Raw genomic sequence first — 18,461 nt, forward strand, 5'->3', positions numbered from 1 at the left:
TAATTTTCCATATGAATGCTTTCATTTATAAATTCATGTTTCCTCCAGTGTCCCAAATTCTCTATGTCAACAATGTAGACTTGGCAAATGCAAAGGTTCAATTCATTCCTTTAGCCATTTAATAAGCATTCATCAAACACCTATTGTAAGTGAGACACTATGCCAGGTACTAGTGGAGACACAGAAATGAATCAAATCCAGATTATGCTCTCAAGCTATTTATAGGTTATTAAGAGGAAGAAGCTATAATTAAAAAAGAAAAACCTATGATACAGTATTGAAATCAAACTATACAATGAGAGAGATCAGTAATATCCAAAGGAAGTTATGAGAAGAAGAGATCAGTTTCAGCTGAAGTTTCCAGACAGATTCTTGGAAGAGGTGACACTACGCCAGACTGAAGAACAGAAATAGATTTGGACCTGTGAGGTGGGGCAGAGAAGCATATGGAACGGAGAGGGAACATTGTAGACATGGTAGGGAATACAGGTACTTGAAGAGAAGTCGGATGCTTGGATATGTGCTATTCGTGGCAACTAACAAATTCTCTTCTTTACCTCTAACTTCTTTCTCGACAATTTTGGAAAGAATATTGAAATTCATCTAACATTGAGATGGCAAAAAGAGTTCCTCTGTCTACTCACCACTTGCAATTAATGGGTAGCAGAAGTTCCCATCTGGTTGGTCAGCTCGACGGAGGTTATTTTCAAATTCTTACTCAATAGATTATAAGTTTGTTATGATTATATAATGCTTTCCAACTCTAACTCTCTATGATTCTCAGAAGCCAAATCTTGTTGAAAAGTTTTTACATTTTAGGTATAAATCTTTCCTAGCTAGAAGACCCATGGCCATGTTTTCTAAACAGAAAATACAGAACTTAATTTAGCCCCCTTGATGATTCAGAGTCATTCTCAGAAACAGAAGGGATCAGAGTGTGCTATATCACAGCATTACCAGGATCCATGGAGGCACAAATAATTATTTATCCCTAAATTCAGTGGCTCCAAATTACTCTGGGATTTTTTTTTCATTCATTTTTTTTTCCTGCCTTGTTTTTGGGCGTTCGGCACTCAGATTGTGATGCATGTCTACCTATTTTGTCTCATGTTTGTTTTGCTTGCTGCTTCTATTCTACATGAGGCTTGGAAGTTAGATAAACAAGTTTTGTTAGAACTATACATAAAATAAGAGTATAAGCACTGAGTAAGGGTCTAAGAGGATCACCCACCTGTAAAGTATCTTGAGATTTAGTGCCGTCTGGTCTGGATGTTTGGCTGTTTAATTAAAGGTGTGTGTGTGAGAGAGGGTTGGGGGGGGAGAGAGAGAGAGAGAGAGAGAGAGAGAGAGAGAGAGAGAGAGAGAAAGAGAGAGAGAGAGAATGTCTGCATATGTATATGTGCACATATAAATGTGCTTTTTCCTTGTTTTTTTTTTTTTTAACTGCAAGTGTGTGACAACTAAGTTCAAGATAAGTAAAATGTGACAGTCTATAATATGACTAGAGAAATTGGGAAGCATAGAAAAATCTAAGATAAGAAGAAATTTTGTAGCCTTGCATATAAGAGATAATTGTGGTTGCCCCTGCTGTTATACAAACCCTGTGATGATTATAAGGTAGTATAAGGAGTAGCCATTATCTCTGAGAAACAGCAGTTACATGATTAGTCCAAATGCCCACGGGGCAATTGAAAGAAAATGATGGTTAGATTTGCGGTCTCCTTATCTCAAATCAGAGTTCCTTGAACTACTATGAAACGCTACCCACATGATAATTATTATTAGAAATCAAAATAAATCCTGCACCTCTGCACTTCTACACCACATTGGGAGTACATTTAACGAAAGGATGTGGGTTTGGAGTAAGTCAGTGCATCTCCAAAATCAACCAATGAGCATGCTAAAAAGAATCAGCAAGAGAGTTTACCAAAAATAGGGAAACTCGGGTACCATTATCAAGAGTTTGTTTTAGCAGATCTGACACTGGGAGCGAACGAACGTTTAGGAAAGATGTCCATCTTTAAATACGTAAGCATCCAACTCCCTCGCAACTACAATACGATTATAGTATCAGGTTTTGATTTTATGGAGAAACCCAAAATGTCTCTGTGCTCCCAAGCATTTAGTATTCACGCCTGGGGCTTTAGATAGTCAGAAGGTCATTGCATTTTTTTTCAGAGCATACTCTTTTTCTTGTCCCTGCCTTTCCTGTTCAGTTCTCTGTGTACTTCTCAGCCCCTTCATCCAAGCCTGTGCCAAAATAACAGAATATTTAGGCATGCATGAGATCCGACCTAATTTCTTTCTGTTCTACCTCTACTTACGGTGCTCAGCTGGAAAGTGGTCACGAGGTTACTACAGGGACATTCTAACTAGCCAGGCCCTTCCTCTTGGGAAGTTTGAGGCTTTTTCCACAGTGATCTTATTCTGAAAGCAGTCAAATGGTTAAAAATTATGCTAATAGTAAAAACAGTGAAGGTGATCCAGCTACAAACTCTAACTACTCTGCACTGCAGGGTTGAAGGCACACCTTCCGGATTGGATACCAGCCACCACAGGGCACTTACTGAGAGGACACACAGGGATAAGTGTTTCTGTCCACATCACCTTATGCAATACTCATGACAGTCCTAAGATGGGGATACTATTATCTCTATTTTATACTCAATGAAACTAAGGCTGAGAAGTAACTTCTACAAGTTCATACAGCTAGAAAGAAGCAAAGCTGGGTTCAAAATGAGTGTCACAGGTGCAGGGTCTGACTCTCAGCCTGTGGGCTTTATTGGCACACAACCATATTCGAATACACAATCATATGTAGCAAACGTTCTGAGGCTGGCATGTGGTCCTAAGCAATGCTATTGGGAAGGCGGGCTCTTTTCCTACCTTGAGGGCATTGTAGGGACAGTGATCCCTGTGGGAACACTGGCTAGAAGCTTTTTTTATCCACCAAAAGGCCAAGAAATTCTTTGTTCTTTGAAGTCAGTGTCAGGATCTGCTGCTGACTCAATGCCTGGAAGAAACTTGGGGGTCCTGTTGTCCCACTGGGAATGCAGAGAGCTGTCTCCATATGAGAGATGGAGCACTACAGAATGCAGGAGAAGTCACAGAGAAGAAGGCTTCCCATGGGTCTGCAGGTACCACTAACCACCCTTAGTCAACTATACCTGAGGACTTATTTGTACAATTATCCAGAGAAAGCCTGAGTTCTACTGAGGAAATGCAAAGAGAAGTGTGTATAGGAAAGACAGTTGCAACCAGGGCCTGGAAAATACTTGGTGATCATTTCCAACCCACACCCTACCTCTTATTTGCTGACAGAGTCCCATCTCCCATTGTTGAGACTAAAAATATCAGATAGTCAGTTTCCCAGTCTCCCTTGTATCTAGGATATGGAAATGTGACTCATCCCTTCATGAAGCATTGGAATGGCTTTCCTTTCTAAAGAAAAGAGGAAGGAAGGAAGGAAGGAAGGAAGGAAGGAAGGAAGGAAGGAAGGAAGGAAGGAAGGAAGGAAGGAAGGAGAAAGGGAGAGAGAGAAAACGAAAAACATTGTATGTCCATGAAAATGACCCCCTCCTTCATCACTTGCCAGGCACTTGGCAAACACTATCTTCTTTTAATTTCATAATAACCATATGAAGTGGTTAATAATATAGTTCTTATTTTAGAGATGAGAAGACTGAGGCTTAGAGGTATGAACAACTTGACCAAGAATATATCTAGCAAATGGTAGAACCAAGATTTGAAGCCACATCTGTATGACTCCTGTTACAGGTTGAACTGCAAATCCCTGAAAAGGTATGTTGAGGTCCTAATCCCCAGGACCTCACAATGGGACCTAATTTCGAAATAGGGTCTCTACAGAGATAATCAAGTTAAAATAAGGTCATTAGGGTGGGCCCTAACCCAACATGGTTGAAGTCCTTATAAAAGGGGGACTTTGAACACAGAGATAGACACACGCAGAGGGAAAATGATATGGAGACATACTGGGAGAAGACAGTGATTGAAATGGGGCGTCTACAAGCCAGAGAATGCCAAGGATTGAGGGAAAGCAACAGAAGCCAGAGAGGCAAAGGATTCTCCCCTAGCACCATCAGAGAGCCCATGGTCCTGCTAACACTTTGACTTCAGACCTCCAGCCTCCAGAACTACAATACATTTCTGTTGTTTTAAGTCACTCGGTTTTAGGTACTTTGTTACGGCAGCCCCAGGAAACTAATACACTCCCAAACTCTTAAACATTATTATAATGCCTCCCTAAAAAGATGCAGATTTAGAAAGGTTTGGCTGGGAATGTTACTGGAATAGCAGAGACAATCCTAGAAAACAGTGGTGACTTCACGAAGGCACAAACGTAGGGCTAAGCAGATCATGTGTTAGCCCAGTCGGAGACTGCAGTGGAGACCATCATGAACTCAATTTGCATTTATCAAACTAAAAGTATGGTCATAGGTGCTTCACACACAAGGTTCCCAACACCCTGCAAGGTTGGTGTCTCTACCCTCATTCTACAGGTGATGAGACTGGCCCAAGTCCCACAGCTAATGAAGAAAAACAAGCCTTCCAACCTACAGCTTCTGACAAGGCCCACTGTTTTTTTCTGGTTCCTGTGATTTATTCCCACAGGAAACTATTTTCAGGGACATTGCCTCAGGATGTGGGCAGATATTAGAAGGAACACTGTGTAAGGACATATTTGCCTTATGTTTTGCACTTCTATGTGTCATTGGCTCTCTGACGATTCAGGAGTAGGTTTTTGGTTTTAGACTTTTTTTAAAAGACTTAAATTGGTCAGTGTGATCACTTTCAGAGTCTCTCTCTGCTATCTCAGAACACCCAATTGCATCTCCTGATGGCCTCATTTCCCCCTTCTGTTTTTGTGCATCCTACTGAAGCAGAGCTAATAATTGCAACTAATTAACTTAAGAATTGCCTTGAGATAAAAACTAAAGTGCTTACATTAAGGAATTCAGTAGGTTGAATTTAGGCAGAACTTGGCTCTTAAGATGAAAACTCTGTGTATGTCAACTGTAATTAAAAAATAACAAATATATTAAAAGTCCTTGTAAAAAAAAAAAAGATGAAAACTCTGAGCTTGGCTTCCAGCCTTTGGACTCTCTGATGTGATCATGACTGTGATCTTGACGCCATTGATTTTCAGTTGAGCAGACCCATGGGTGCTTCCTATACTACTTGGGAGAACTACATCAAGCGAAAGCCCTCGTCACCTTTCCACAGGTTGGGGACAGAAAGCAACATCAGTGTCACGGATCGGGCACTACAAATCATCTAACTAAGAGCCACAATGGAATGAAGAAAATGGAAGGTAATGAATTTGAGTCACAAGTTCCAAGATGGAGAACTCCAAAAGGGAAGAAATACTATGTCTGGAATTGCCTTTACCCATCATTTAGCTCACTCTTCCAGAGAAATTTTTGTAACTACCTTTATCATGGTACCCTGCTTAGTAATCTCCAAACTCTGGTATCTAGCATCTAAGAAACTGGCCCTAACTTGTTTTAAATCAGACTCCTAACCACTCTTCTATTAACACCTCCAATCTGTTAATAAACAAAATTAAAATGAGTAAATCTGAAGATTTGATTGGCCTTATTAAGCAATGCATGAATCAGGCAGCATCCCATCTAGCAACTAGAAGTACATTTTGAGGGGTTGTACAAAATGGAAGGATTTTACGGGAAGCAGGGTGGGGCAAGGGAGCCGTTAGTGAAAGAAAAGAATTATTTTGAGTCTGGGACACCTTTTCTTTTTGGGAACGGAAAGGGAAGGGTTTTTATCATGCAGATTGACTCTTCTTTGGAGTGGGGAGGAGGGGATGGAGAGGGCCTGGGTGACAGATTACCTTACTAGTGCTGAACATAAAATTCCAGACTGGTTGGTTAAGATTACATTTCTGGGAAAGGATGAAACAGCAGTTAGGTCAAATATTAAGTCTAAGGTTGGTATCATGGGCTTTTACATGAGCAATGCCATTTTGGGCCTATGGTTTTTTCATTAACAATTCTAACTGAATGTCTTCAAAATATGTTTGGCCCTTTCTTATCTTTGTGTCTCCTTGATCAAAGAACCTCCCCAGCAAAATCTCATTATAGCGTAACATCTGTGAAAGGGGACCGACCCATTCTCCAGTCCTGTGGGTCTAAATTGACTATGTGGTGCCAGCTTTATCAGGACCACCTAAGGCGCTTATTAGAGATTACTGAGCTCTATTTCCAGATGATTTTGATGCACAGCCAGGTTTGGGAATCCCTAAGAGCCCAAACTCACTCACCCAATGCAGGACTTTCTTCTGTACCATCCTAAGACATGGAAATCAGCATCTATTCGAACACCCTCTACAGTCTTGAATTCCATCCTTAAACAATGCTGATTGTCAAAATTTCTGCCAAGTGTTGAGGCAGTATTATCTTCTCCCCAAATCCTACTTTCTGACCTAATTCTGCTATGTGAACCTACCCAGAATAAGCCCAATACCTCTTCCCAATAGCAGTTGTTCAACTATCTAAAGAGAGATATCAACTCCCATTTCCCTCGCAGCTACCCTCATTCCTAAGACTTCAAATTCTCTGGCTAAACAACCCTAATTCCTTCAAGTGTAAATCATAATTTTTCCTCATCATAATCCTTGCCATGACTCCATGAGATAGGTACTGTTAATTATTTCCACTGTATAGATGAGGAAACTGAGACTGTGGGAGGTTAAGTACCTTCCCCAAGGTCATACAGTAAGTATCAGCTTGGACCTGAACAAGTCCATCTGACTTCAAAGTGTATGGCCTTAACCACTTTGCTAGACTGCCACCAATTTGTTCACTTTTCTTTGGACAGTCTCCAAATTTTAATGTCTCTCAATAAATGTGTTATCCAGAATGAAACACAACGTTTGTGAAACGTGTTTGCCCAGAACAGAGTACAAGAGTTCTCTTACAACTGTTGCAGACTACTGTTAACACAGCCCAAGATAATCTGGGTATTTCCTGGCAGCTCCATCACATGGTTAACTAATAGCAATGAAAACTCCTGGTCTATTTTCACATCAATTGCTATAAAGTCAGGTATTATTTATGTTTTATTAAATACCTATCATGTGCAAATCAAAGAACTATGAGCTATGGATATAGGCCTGGATTCTGTGTTTGGTAAGGCACACCCTGCTATCAAACGAGCAAGGAAAAAGAGGGAAGAATGCTGAGTGGAAGAAATGATATAACTAGTTCCCAACAATATCATTGGCACTATAAAATTTAACTTTATGGCTGATGTTACTTTGTGACTATGTAATACCTGTTGGCTGAGCAGAAGGGCAGGTCAGATGCTTAAACCCTGTATGTTTTATCCTGTACTTATAAATTTAATTTATTTTAAACCTGAATTAAGAACTTTCCTTCTATTTGTAGTTATTGTATCCTCTGTATTTATCTTGTGAGTGTTGGTCCATTTTTCCAATTTTTAAAAGTGTTTTGTTGTTTAACTTGATTTTGCAGGAATCAGATTCTAAAATATCAACACTCCCACTCTGATCCTCCTATAAATGGAATGAACATGCCTTCTATATCACTGATTAAATCATTAAGTGAGAATTGACCTTAGACAGGTAGCATTGCCATAGAGGTACAAGCTCAATCTGGGAAAGGCCAATGGCTGACTTGTTCATCCCTGACTCTCCAGAACACGGTGCAGTGCTTGGCATGGAGCGAATGCTATGTCAAGCCTTGTATAAATCAATTGATTAATTGAGATCCTTGTCCAGTTCCAAACCATGGAATATTGCAATATCCTATCAGAAAAGGACCTTGAAAGTCACTTAACTCAACATCTTGCTTTCATAGAATCAGAAAATGAAACCCAAAGAGGAACAATTATTTACCTCAAATCACCTCCTAGGGAAAACAAAACAAAACAAAACAAAACAAAACAAAAACAGATCAATGGCCTAGGCCTCCTATTTCCTAATGCAGAGCACTTTCTACCACACCAAGCACTGGAATCAACACTCTTCTCTTATAATATTTCCCCCTCCATCCATAATTATACTATTATTATCTAGGGGATTCTGACTCAGAGGCCAAATGCTCTTGGGTGAATGAAGATAAATCTCCAGCTTCTTAGGTACTAAATTTGTCATAATAAGGGAAAGATTTTTAACAGAGAGTTCCAGAAAGTAGCTCTGTTTCCTAGAGGAAGGGCTAAAAGAAAAAAAAAAAGTCTTTCATCACACAGCAGTTGGCAGCCGAAGTGGTTCTCCAGGGTTCTAAACCACATCAGAATCCCATCTGGCCTTGACCTGTTATAAATTCTGCTGTCCAAACCACGATGAATATTAAATACTATAGATTGTTGAGTATCTACCAAGTGCCAGTTCCCCATACTGGTGCTTTACATTCTTTCTTTTAAATCCTCATGACAACCCTGCATGCTAACTTTTATGAGCTCATTTTGCAGATGAGGAAATAAAGATCTGGAGAGGTTAAATAACTTTCCCAAGGTAATAAATGGAGAAGCCAATATTGCAACCCATGTCTATCCATCTAAATCCTTAATTTAATTCAAGGCCATACACTTTCCTCAATGCCAGACTTCTTGACCCACGATTTGTCCTAAATTATTTCAAGTTTGACGTCAACTAGCCCCCAAACAAGTTACTCAGAAAAATATAAATTTGGCTGCCACCCCTACCTACACCCTTTCCCATCTGCCACTGCAGACCAATCTCCCCACAGAGTCCTAACGTAGCCTGCATTTGCAGCCTTTTTTGTAAGGACTCTGCCCTAAATTGTTGTATTTACTTAACCATATTATAGAATCAAAAACAATGAGCCGGGAGGTTTCATTTTCCCTCATTAAAGAAATGAAGATCATAAAAATAAACAAGTTAGATTTTTCTGGATACTCATAGAAATGTATAGTATGATTAAACATACAGTACAATTTTTACCAGTACCATACTCTGACCAACTGAGCAAACTGGCCACTGCACTGTACAGTATAATTTTTACATAAATGAATAATTTATTGATTTTCTTGTTTACTGTGGTATAATTTACATAGAGTAAAGGCACCCGTTTAAGATGGACAGTTCTATGAACTTTGATTATACACTTGTTATTATGGACTAATTTGTGAACTCCAAAGTCCTAACCCTCAATATGACTATACTTGGAGATGGGACCTCTTAGAAGGTAATTATGGTTCAATGAGGTCATAAGGGTGGGACTCTAATCCTATAGAACTGGTGTCCTTATAAAAAGAAGGAAAAATGCCAGCAGTTTGCACACATAGAGAAAAGGCCATATAAGGAAACAGCAAATTGTGGCCATTTACAAGCCAAGATAAGAGGCCTCGGAAGAAACCAAACCTGCCAGCACTTCAGCACTTTGATCTTGGACTTCCAGCCTCCGGAAGTAGTAGTAGTAGTAGTAGTAGTAGTAGTAGTAGTAGTAGTAGTAGTAGTAGCAGCAGCAGCAGCAGCAGCAATAATAATAGTGTAGTAATAAAAGTAATAATTAATTCAAGAAATCTTTTTGAGCAATTACTATATTCTAGGCACTTTTTAAAAAACCTACATATAGAGAAATGATTTTAAATAACAGTTCCTACAGAGAAACATAGCAATGAAATAATTATATAAATATGATTGTGATCACCCTAAAATTTTAAAGAACTAAGTGGCATGAGAGTTTCTAATAGGAGGTCCTAACCTCATCTTGAGACTCAGGGACAGCGTCTCTGAACTGGGGACGCTTAAGCTAACTTTCTGTCCCTTGAGCTCAGACTCATAAAAGACCCCTATAAACCACATATATTGTGCATATCCCAGATGGGTTTTGCATCTTTTTTCAGAAGGAAGTCTAAACAAAAGAAATCTAAGACAAAGCTGCAGAATACTGGATCCAATGACTGCTCTGAAGAGATAAGTCAAACCCAAGTGACGTGGAGATGAGTTAGAGCTACAGAGTTCATTTAAAACTGGAATCATCAATAGTGTGCATCAACTTCTGATGTCATGCAAGTGGATGTCATCATCAGCACATCAGCGTCAGAATAAATATTATAAGGTCCTTTGACCATGCATTATGACTATACGTCTGTTTTCTTGCTTGGACAGAGGAGCAGTTAGAGACAGTAAGTAACAGAATGCCCAGACACAGGATTGAGTCATTACTATCAGCTTTACTATTGAATTGTACCCAGAGAAAAAAAGTCCAAGTCCAAGATACAAAATTAATGTCCTCAAACTGACTAAGCAGTTTACACTGCACTAATTTTAATTTCATATAAAGTATGAAGGAGGAACAAGAGAGTAAAATACATAATCTAAAAACATGGAGCACATACCCAAGTTTAGGGAGCAAGTGATTCCAACTCTCTAATCCCGTTAGTCTCAGGAACAAGCACAGTTTTGTGGGTTAACGGCTTACACGAATATCTATCCCTTTAGTGAGAAAGCCAGATATAGATCTTGAGAACTGTCAACAGATTTTTTTTCTTAATGCAAGCCTATGTAAACATCTTTCTTCATTTTTAGAGAGCATTTATGTATTTTCAAATAATGCAGACTTATTTGAAAAGTGGTTTATCTTCTCCCAATCTACTCCTACCCTATAAACCAATCTCTTAAAAGTCTGTGTCCTTGTGTTGGAGGAAAACATTACATTATAACTGCTTACTGATTTGCAGTTGTCTGACTGAGGGAAGCTGAAAATCTCAAACTGCTATGTAGCATTCACCAAAATGCTTAATGTTTAATGGTACTTAAAGAATAAAGGTCATGGCTTATTTAAATGTATTTCGAAAGCCTCTTAGTTAGCCTTTTTAATGTATTGACATGATTGGAGTTTTAATTTCAAAGGTGACTAGAAAGTAATGAAATTTATCTTTCAGCCTCAAGGAGTAAAACTTTCATAATTATGTTTTCGTCTTACCACCTTATTGTTTGAATATGATTCACAGTAACAGATATTTAATGAGGCTTCCTGCTATAGTCAAGAGAGAAACAAAAATTAACAAAACACAGATTTAAAGAGCCACAGTTCTTAACCTCAAGTCCTTAAATGGACTTCTAGCATTGATTTAATAACCATATTGTTATTAAATACCCACATCTCCACATCTACATAAGGGAAAATTGGGCCCACAACTTCCATCAGATTCTCAAAGGTATCTGTGGCCTCAGGAAATTTAAGGAAATTTAAACTGTCCTAATTTTGACATAAGTCATACATAAACACCGAATAATAAATTGTTAAAGGTGAAATAGTACTTAAAAGTCATCTAGTCTGAAATCAGGCTTCTTCAATTTTCAGTGAGAAAACTGAGGCACAGCAAGGAAAAATGATCTGCTCCTACTGCCAGATAGAATTTAAAAATGGGCCACAGCCCTCATTCTGAAACTAACTGTAGATACGATAAGGGTAGAGTTGACAAGGGTAGGGTAAGATAATTAACAGGGGAAAAAAAATTACAAGGGAAAAAGGGGAAAGACTACCTGATGAGAAAATAAGGGATTTTGAGACATAAAATTAGTAAGGCTAAAGTGACAGTAGATGGGCTTATCTGGGGAGAAGAAACTTAGAAAAAATAAAGTTAGGAATGTCTAAATTCTGTTTGACCAAAAGTGTGTGTGTGTGTGTGTGTGTGTGTGTGTGTAGAGGAATAGGAGGAGCTAGGAGTAGAAAGATAGGTAGGTGATGGCCCAAATATGAAATGGCATCAGAGATATGATGAGAATTTATCCTCCATACATGACACAAATTAAAGAAACCATGAAGCAACATATATCCCCTGTCAAATTTCCAAAGACTTCTTTAAATGCGCATACATCCTCAGCATTGGCAAAGACTCATAAAAACCGCTGGTGAGATTGTAAATTGTTACAACCTCTTTGGAGGGCAATGTGAGAATCAGTATCAAAATGCTTTGAAAAGTACATCGCTTTTGACTGGGCAATACCTCTTCTAGGAATTTATTCTAAGTAGACAATGACGAATGTGCATAGAGATTTCTCTCTGAGACCGTCCACTGCAGTGTTCGTTTTAGTAATGTGTAATTGGGAATCAGCTAATCTGACACATAGGGGATAAGTTAAATAAATGAGGCTATTTCCTCGAGATGGAAAAAACATGATTAGATATAGTTAGAAGAATAGCTCATGGGAAGATGTTCATGATAAATTGTGAAAATTTTAAATTTGTTTGACTATTTTACCTTCCCTATTATTTTTTCTCAAATGAGATGCCAGAGGTATTGAACTTCCTGTGTGCCTTATCTGCATAGAAAGCCCATGTTACATTTTTAGAAAAATAAAGCAAGTTGTAAAGCAATAAATATACTATCATCATTAGTATAAAAAGGCAATATAATACATATATCCCGACTAAAAAGAGATTCATCAAAAAGTTAATAGTGGTTATCCCCGATTGTGAAATTAACATTTAAAAATTTTACCTTTTGTTTTTATGTTTTCTAGGTTAAAAAAAAAATAACAGGTGATAATTTTGAAAGTAAAACAAAGCAGGTGTTGTTTTTAAAAAGAAAGTAATCGCTGAAGGTTGTTTCTTTTTTAGTGAGGAAGTTAACCTAGCCAAGACAATTTCCAATCTCAGCAGTTCTCTCTCTTTGGCAATGCATATTAAAATGTCACATGTCACTTCCCTTTCTCAGTCCTTCCAATATTTTTAGAAGACTTGTTTTGTCTGGGATAATTTGTTTAGAGGCTTTTACCTCTTAGTACTTCCTTCCTGTGTAACCATTGCTATAAACCAGCTTTTGGTATAAGAATATTCCAAAGACTCCAACCAAACATATATTCAAAATCTATGTCCTAGGAAAGCTGCTTCTGGTGTTGTCAAAATTTCCATCGCTGACGAGATGACACTGAGTGATCAGCTAGTTATAACTTTTCCGCCAGAGAGAAGAGGAAGTGGGCTTGGCTCTAATTTGTCCTTCTGTCCTTTTAGCCTGGTTGCTTTTGTACAGGGAACTGATGGGGTCAAACCAGGAGGCAAATTCCCATGATGCCATGTGGGCAGATATTTCCTAGAAAATCATGATTCTGCTACTGACTCTCAAAAGGGAAAAACCGTAGCTTACTCCAGATATCACTCAGTGAAGATCCATCTAATTTCCATGCATAAATAGTCTTAACCAACTACTCCAAACATCTACAGAGTTTACTGTTAAAACCTGGGGACCTGCCATTAATAGTAGACTGGATATATTATGATATATTCATACTTGGAGAAGGAGGAGGGAGTGATTGGGGTTCCTGGGGAGCTGGTAATGTTCTGTTTCTTTTCCTTGGTACAAGTTATAAGGGTGTGTTCCATATCTAAAAATACATTCAGTGTACATATGTGCCTTTTTAGGTATATTTGATATACTTCAATAAAAAGGTAAAAATTAAAAATTAAAAAAAAAAAAACAACCTTGGGACTACTACTGCCATTCTCAGAGCAAAGATCCTTAATTGGACCAACACTGAACTTGCCAAGAGACCTGTAAAAGAGGCTCTAGAGAATTTGGTCCTTCTCTCTTCTGGCTTCTGGTGGCTCCCAGAGTTCTTGGCTTGTGGCCATGTCACTCCAATTTCTGCCTCTGTGGTCCCATTGTCTCCTTCTCTTCTTTCTTAAAACTCCCTCTCTTGTGATTGCATTTAGGACCCATCCAGATAATCTGGGATAAGTTCCTACTCTCAAGATCCTGAATGTAATCATAACATTTGCCGTATAAAGTACCAGTCAATCTTTTACTACATAAAGTAATAGTCATAGTTTCTGGAGATTAGGACATGTACATATCTTTGAAGGTGGAGTGGGTATCATTAAGCCAGCTACAAGTATCAATTATCACTCCACCCCAAATATGCCCTTACATTATTTTTAGGTATTCTTCATCTCCAGATCCCCATCCTACCATGCCTTTTGTTTCTTTTATTTCTCTTCCATATTTCTCAATAAGAGATGGTTGCAGAGGGTGGGACATTATTCAATGAATATTGTTATCAAACAAAACTTCCCTTATAATGCAAAGGTTGGAAAATCAACCAGACATCAACTGATCTGTAAAGCAACAAAAGAGCACACTCAGCTAGGCCCTCCTCTGCACCAGTCTGTTTTATGACCCTGGTTGGAGAATTCTGTCCAGCCATCTGGGTATTGGCTTTCTAAAAAGAGAGGCCTAGTACACCAGAACTCTTCCAGAACTCTTACACCGTGTATATTCTACAAGAAGAATTTGTAGGGAAGGAAAATAAAATATCTTCCTCTATCCATCTTAGGTTCATTGGCTGGGGCCCTGAAAATGAGACTGGTAAAAGATTAACAAGAGAAAAACAAACAGAAGTTTAACCTGTGCATCGAGCATATACACGGGAGTGTTCAGTGATAAGTGGCTCAACCAGCAGTTAGAATCTGGGCTTAAATAGCATCTTGACAAAAGAACAATAAATTTGTAGAGAAGTGACAAGACTAAGAAAAAAGACTTTGAGTTTTTAAGGGCAGCAAATGTAGGAAGGTAAATATGCGGGGAAACTATGGAAAATAAGAGCTAATTAGTAAGGTGTGCTATGTTCATACCCCTGGTGCCATCTAGGAACTGGTAAGAGTCTGGAGTTGTGCCATTGACTAAGAATCATCCTAAATCTTAACTACTAGGCCACCAGAGAGCACAAGAAGAAAAGCTTCCTTTTAATCCATAAAGCTATATGCACCCTGATGTTCATTGCAGTTTATTCGTGGTGGCCAAGACATAAAAACAACCAAAGGGCTTTCGATAGATGATTGGATAAAGATATGGTACACATATACAATGGCATATTACTGAGCCATGAGAAGAGATGAAATACTGCCACTTGCGACAACATGGATGGATTCTTGAGATTATTATGCTAAACTGAATAATTCAGAAAGAAAAAGTTGAAAACGATATGATTTTACTCAGATGTAGGATATACGATGATGGAAGGAAATTTAACTTTGGATGGTGAACACACAAAGCAAATATATATGATGTATTATTGAATCGTATACTTGAAGTCTATATATTTTTTATTAACCAATATCACTCCAATAAATTTAATAAAAATAAATAAATCCTAGAGCTTTTAAATCCTACAATTTTAAGAAATAAAGTTAGAGCCAAATAAAAAAAAAAAAAAAGAAGTCTACGGCCATGCCACCCTAAACTCACCCGATCCTATCTGATCTTGAAAGCTAAGCAGGGTTGGGCCTGGTTAGTACTTGGCTGGGAGACCACCAGGGAAGACTGGGTGCTGTAGGCATTAAAAAAAAAAAGAAAAGAAAAGAAAAGAAAAATCTTCCTTCCCTTCTCAGTGGAGATGGGAGGGCAGAGAGTTTTTCTTGTGTCTGCCTTTTCTCAATTGTCATCAGCTGAAAATAATCCTTATGTCAGAGTGACATATTTTGGAGTGTCATAGTCTAAATCCCTTCAAATTCAAGATTAAGTATGTTCTTTCTCGGGATCCTTTGAAACACATATTTCTTCTAAGTTACAGAACGAAAACGTAGCCTTTGCCCTCTCCTACTGCCATCTATGTGTAGGGGGAGGGAAGCAGCTGCCCTAGAAAGAAGAAAAGGATTGAAGCAAGATAAAAATCTTCATTTCCCAATCCTGATGACACAGATCTAAACACTTGAGGCTTTTGCAATAAGGACTCTCAAGTTTCAAAGATCACTATCTCTATTAAGTTCTATTGCCGTTTCGGAAAAAGTAAGAACATTCTTTAGCTAACAAATGTTCTTAGGCCTAGCAATGTATGACCAACTGAATACATATTTCTGCCTTCCACTCTCATCCTGCCCCCCTCTGTACCCACTTCCCACACCCCAGCATATTCTCAGGAAAACTTCCTCCCCTAAGTAATTTAAAGAGCCAAATTATTAATTAGAAAAATTGTAACAGAAGATCAGAAGAGACACAGGAAAAGAATTGTCATGTCTTCTTCATTACACTCGGTTCCTTAATTTCCAAAGCAGATATATAAACTTGTTTATAGGAGAAAGGAACAAAATAACATCAACTGATTACTTCCAGTGCTCCAGACCTTTTTCTAGTCATTGCAACAACCCTGTGTATTAGATATTATCATCCCCTTTAGAAGATATGGATGCAATTGCAAAAAGATAGAAACAAATGTTCATCGCCAGAAGGACAGACAAATAAAATATATGTAGGCACACACACTGGAATATTATTCAGCCTTAAAAAGGAAGGAAATTCTGATACAGGCTACAACATGGATGAGACATTAAGACACTCTACTTAAGACATTATGCTAAATAAAATGAGTCAAACACAAAAGGACAAATATATGAATCTACTTATATGAGGTCCCTAGAATAGGCAAACCCACAGAGACAGAAAGTGGAATAGGACCAGAGGCTGAGAGGAGGGAGAAAGCGGGAGTTATTATTTAATGTGTACAGACTTTCTGTTTGGGATGATGAAAAAGCTCTGGAAATAGTGGTGATGGTCACACAACACTGCGAATGTATTTAATGTCACTAACTGTACACTTAAAAACGGTTAAAATGGTAAAATTTATGTTATGTATATTTCATTATAATTTTTTAAAAAGACATGGAAGCTGTGAGATTAATTGTCCAGAATAGAATCATTATGAGAAAAAGCCAGGGTTTGAACCCATCTGTCAAATATGTGATAAATTATTATATGGATAAGAAAAATCAGTAGATAGGGATAATACTGATCTCTAGACAAAGCAGAAATGGCTTTTGAATAAATGTTAGCTTCTCATGTCTACTCCAAGCTAAGTTCTTGACTTGAGGTGGTTTTTCAGATGATGACTGGGTAAGTGGAAAAAAATGTAAACACATCACTCACCGAATATTATCTAACCACATCCTCATAAGTCTCTTCTGATGGCTTCCTCTGCTGTGTTATCCCCTGCGTCACTTCTGTTTGAACCTTGAGAATATTTGAAGTACAAAAAGAAAAGTAAATATAGCTTGTACAGCCTACAAATAATGGCCTTAATAAGAGTAAGCAGTTGACCCTTAGACAACGTGGGGATGAGTGGTGTCGACCTCTCGTCCCATGCAGTCAAAATACAATTTTTGACTCCTCCAAAACTTGGTATGCTTTGGTATTCCAAAGAAATTGTTTCCAGGACTCCTGCAGATACCAAAATCCAAGGATGCTCAAGTCCCCTATATAAAATGGCATCGATCAATGCATATAGTTGGCCCTCCACATTCCCAGATTCCCAACCATGGATCAAGAATAGTATAGGTATTTATTGAAAAAAATCTCCATATAGGTGGACCTGTGCAGTTTAAACCCATGTTTTTCAATGGCGAGCTGCGCAGGGATTCCCTTTTGCCAGCGTTAGATAATTTTGAGAAGTCGCTTAACTGTAATGCTCAAGTTCAGCTTTGTCTCCCATCCTAGGTTTTTGGCACAATATTTAGCAATGACGATACTTAGACATTTTTTAGTTGAAATAAATTTTGAAAATTTCAACCCTAAACCTGACAGAAGACACTCAGTAAGAGTAGCCTAGATATTGAATTATCCAAACTCTCTAATGGAAATGAGATCTCAGTGTTTGTTTGCTTGTTTTTGACTCCCACCACCCTGCCCTTTACCACTACCACCATTACAACTGTCCCTGTTGGTACCATGTCCTGGGCATGTCTATCAGAAGAGGGTTTTAGGATTACATCCTTTCTCAGTAATAATAATAGCTAATGCTGACAGCCTGACATGATGTGTCTACTAAAAGAAGACAATATGAAGTATCCAATATGACCTATGAAGCACCGTATTTTTGTCTGAAATATTTATCCTGAATATAATGAAGCCATTAGACCTAGTTTCCATTTTATAGGAAATATCTGAGACAGAGAAATAAGAAATAAGTTAAATAATGGCATAAACACTTAGAAATGACAGCATGTAAGATATTCCTCAAGATAATTGGTCTTCTTACTTTGAAACATCAATGTCATGGGAAAGTAAGGGGTGGGGTGGGCTACTTTTCTAGATTAGAAGAGACTAAAGAGACATCAAACCAAATGTATTATATGACACTTCAGCAGATCTGGTTCAAAAAGAAAACTATAAAATGAGCAATTAAGAACATCTGATTATAAACCAGAAATTAGTTATTAGAGAATTATTATTCCTTTTCTTATTATAATAATACAGTTATGAGGGAAACTGTCCTTTTTAGGACATGAATGTTGAGGCATGTAGGACTGATGTGTCATGATGTCTAACACTTATTTTCAAAAGTTCCAGCAAAAAAAAAATATATATATATATATATATATATATGCACATACATACACACATACATGCCAATGTGTAGGTAAAGCAAGTATGGCAAAATGTTAACAGTTGTTAAACCTGGATGTTGGGAATTTGGGTGGTCATTATACCATTTTCTCAAATTA

The 18,461-nt window shown here is 38.0% G+C and overlaps 1 protein-coding gene and 1 pseudogene across 10 annotated transcripts in view; one reads left to right on the forward strand and one right to left on the reverse strand.

Moving 5' to 3' along the window:
- Positions 1–18,461, reverse strand: part of LOC107515746 (60S ribosomal protein L10a-like) — a 226,600-nt gene that overhangs the window by 190,882 nt on the left and 17,257 nt on the right. For all 10 annotated transcript variants that reach the window (XR_004951655.1, XR_004951659.1, XR_004951658.1 and 7 more), the window contains one exon: positions 16,888–16,971. The gene's annotated coding sequence lies outside the window, so the exon portion shown is untranslated. The remainder of the gene's footprint in view (positions 1–16,887; positions 16,972–18,461) is intronic.
- On the forward strand, positions 15,186–15,304 carry LOC118604300 (annotated as a pseudogene).

This window comes from Rousettus aegyptiacus, unplaced genomic scaffold (assembly GCF_014176215.1).
Source record: "Rousettus aegyptiacus isolate mRouAeg1 unplaced genomic scaffold, mRouAeg1.p scaffold_m13_p_6, whole genome shotgun sequence".
In the NCBI taxonomy this organism is placed as follows: Eukaryota; Metazoa; Chordata; class Mammalia; order Chiroptera; family Pteropodidae; genus Rousettus; species Rousettus aegyptiacus.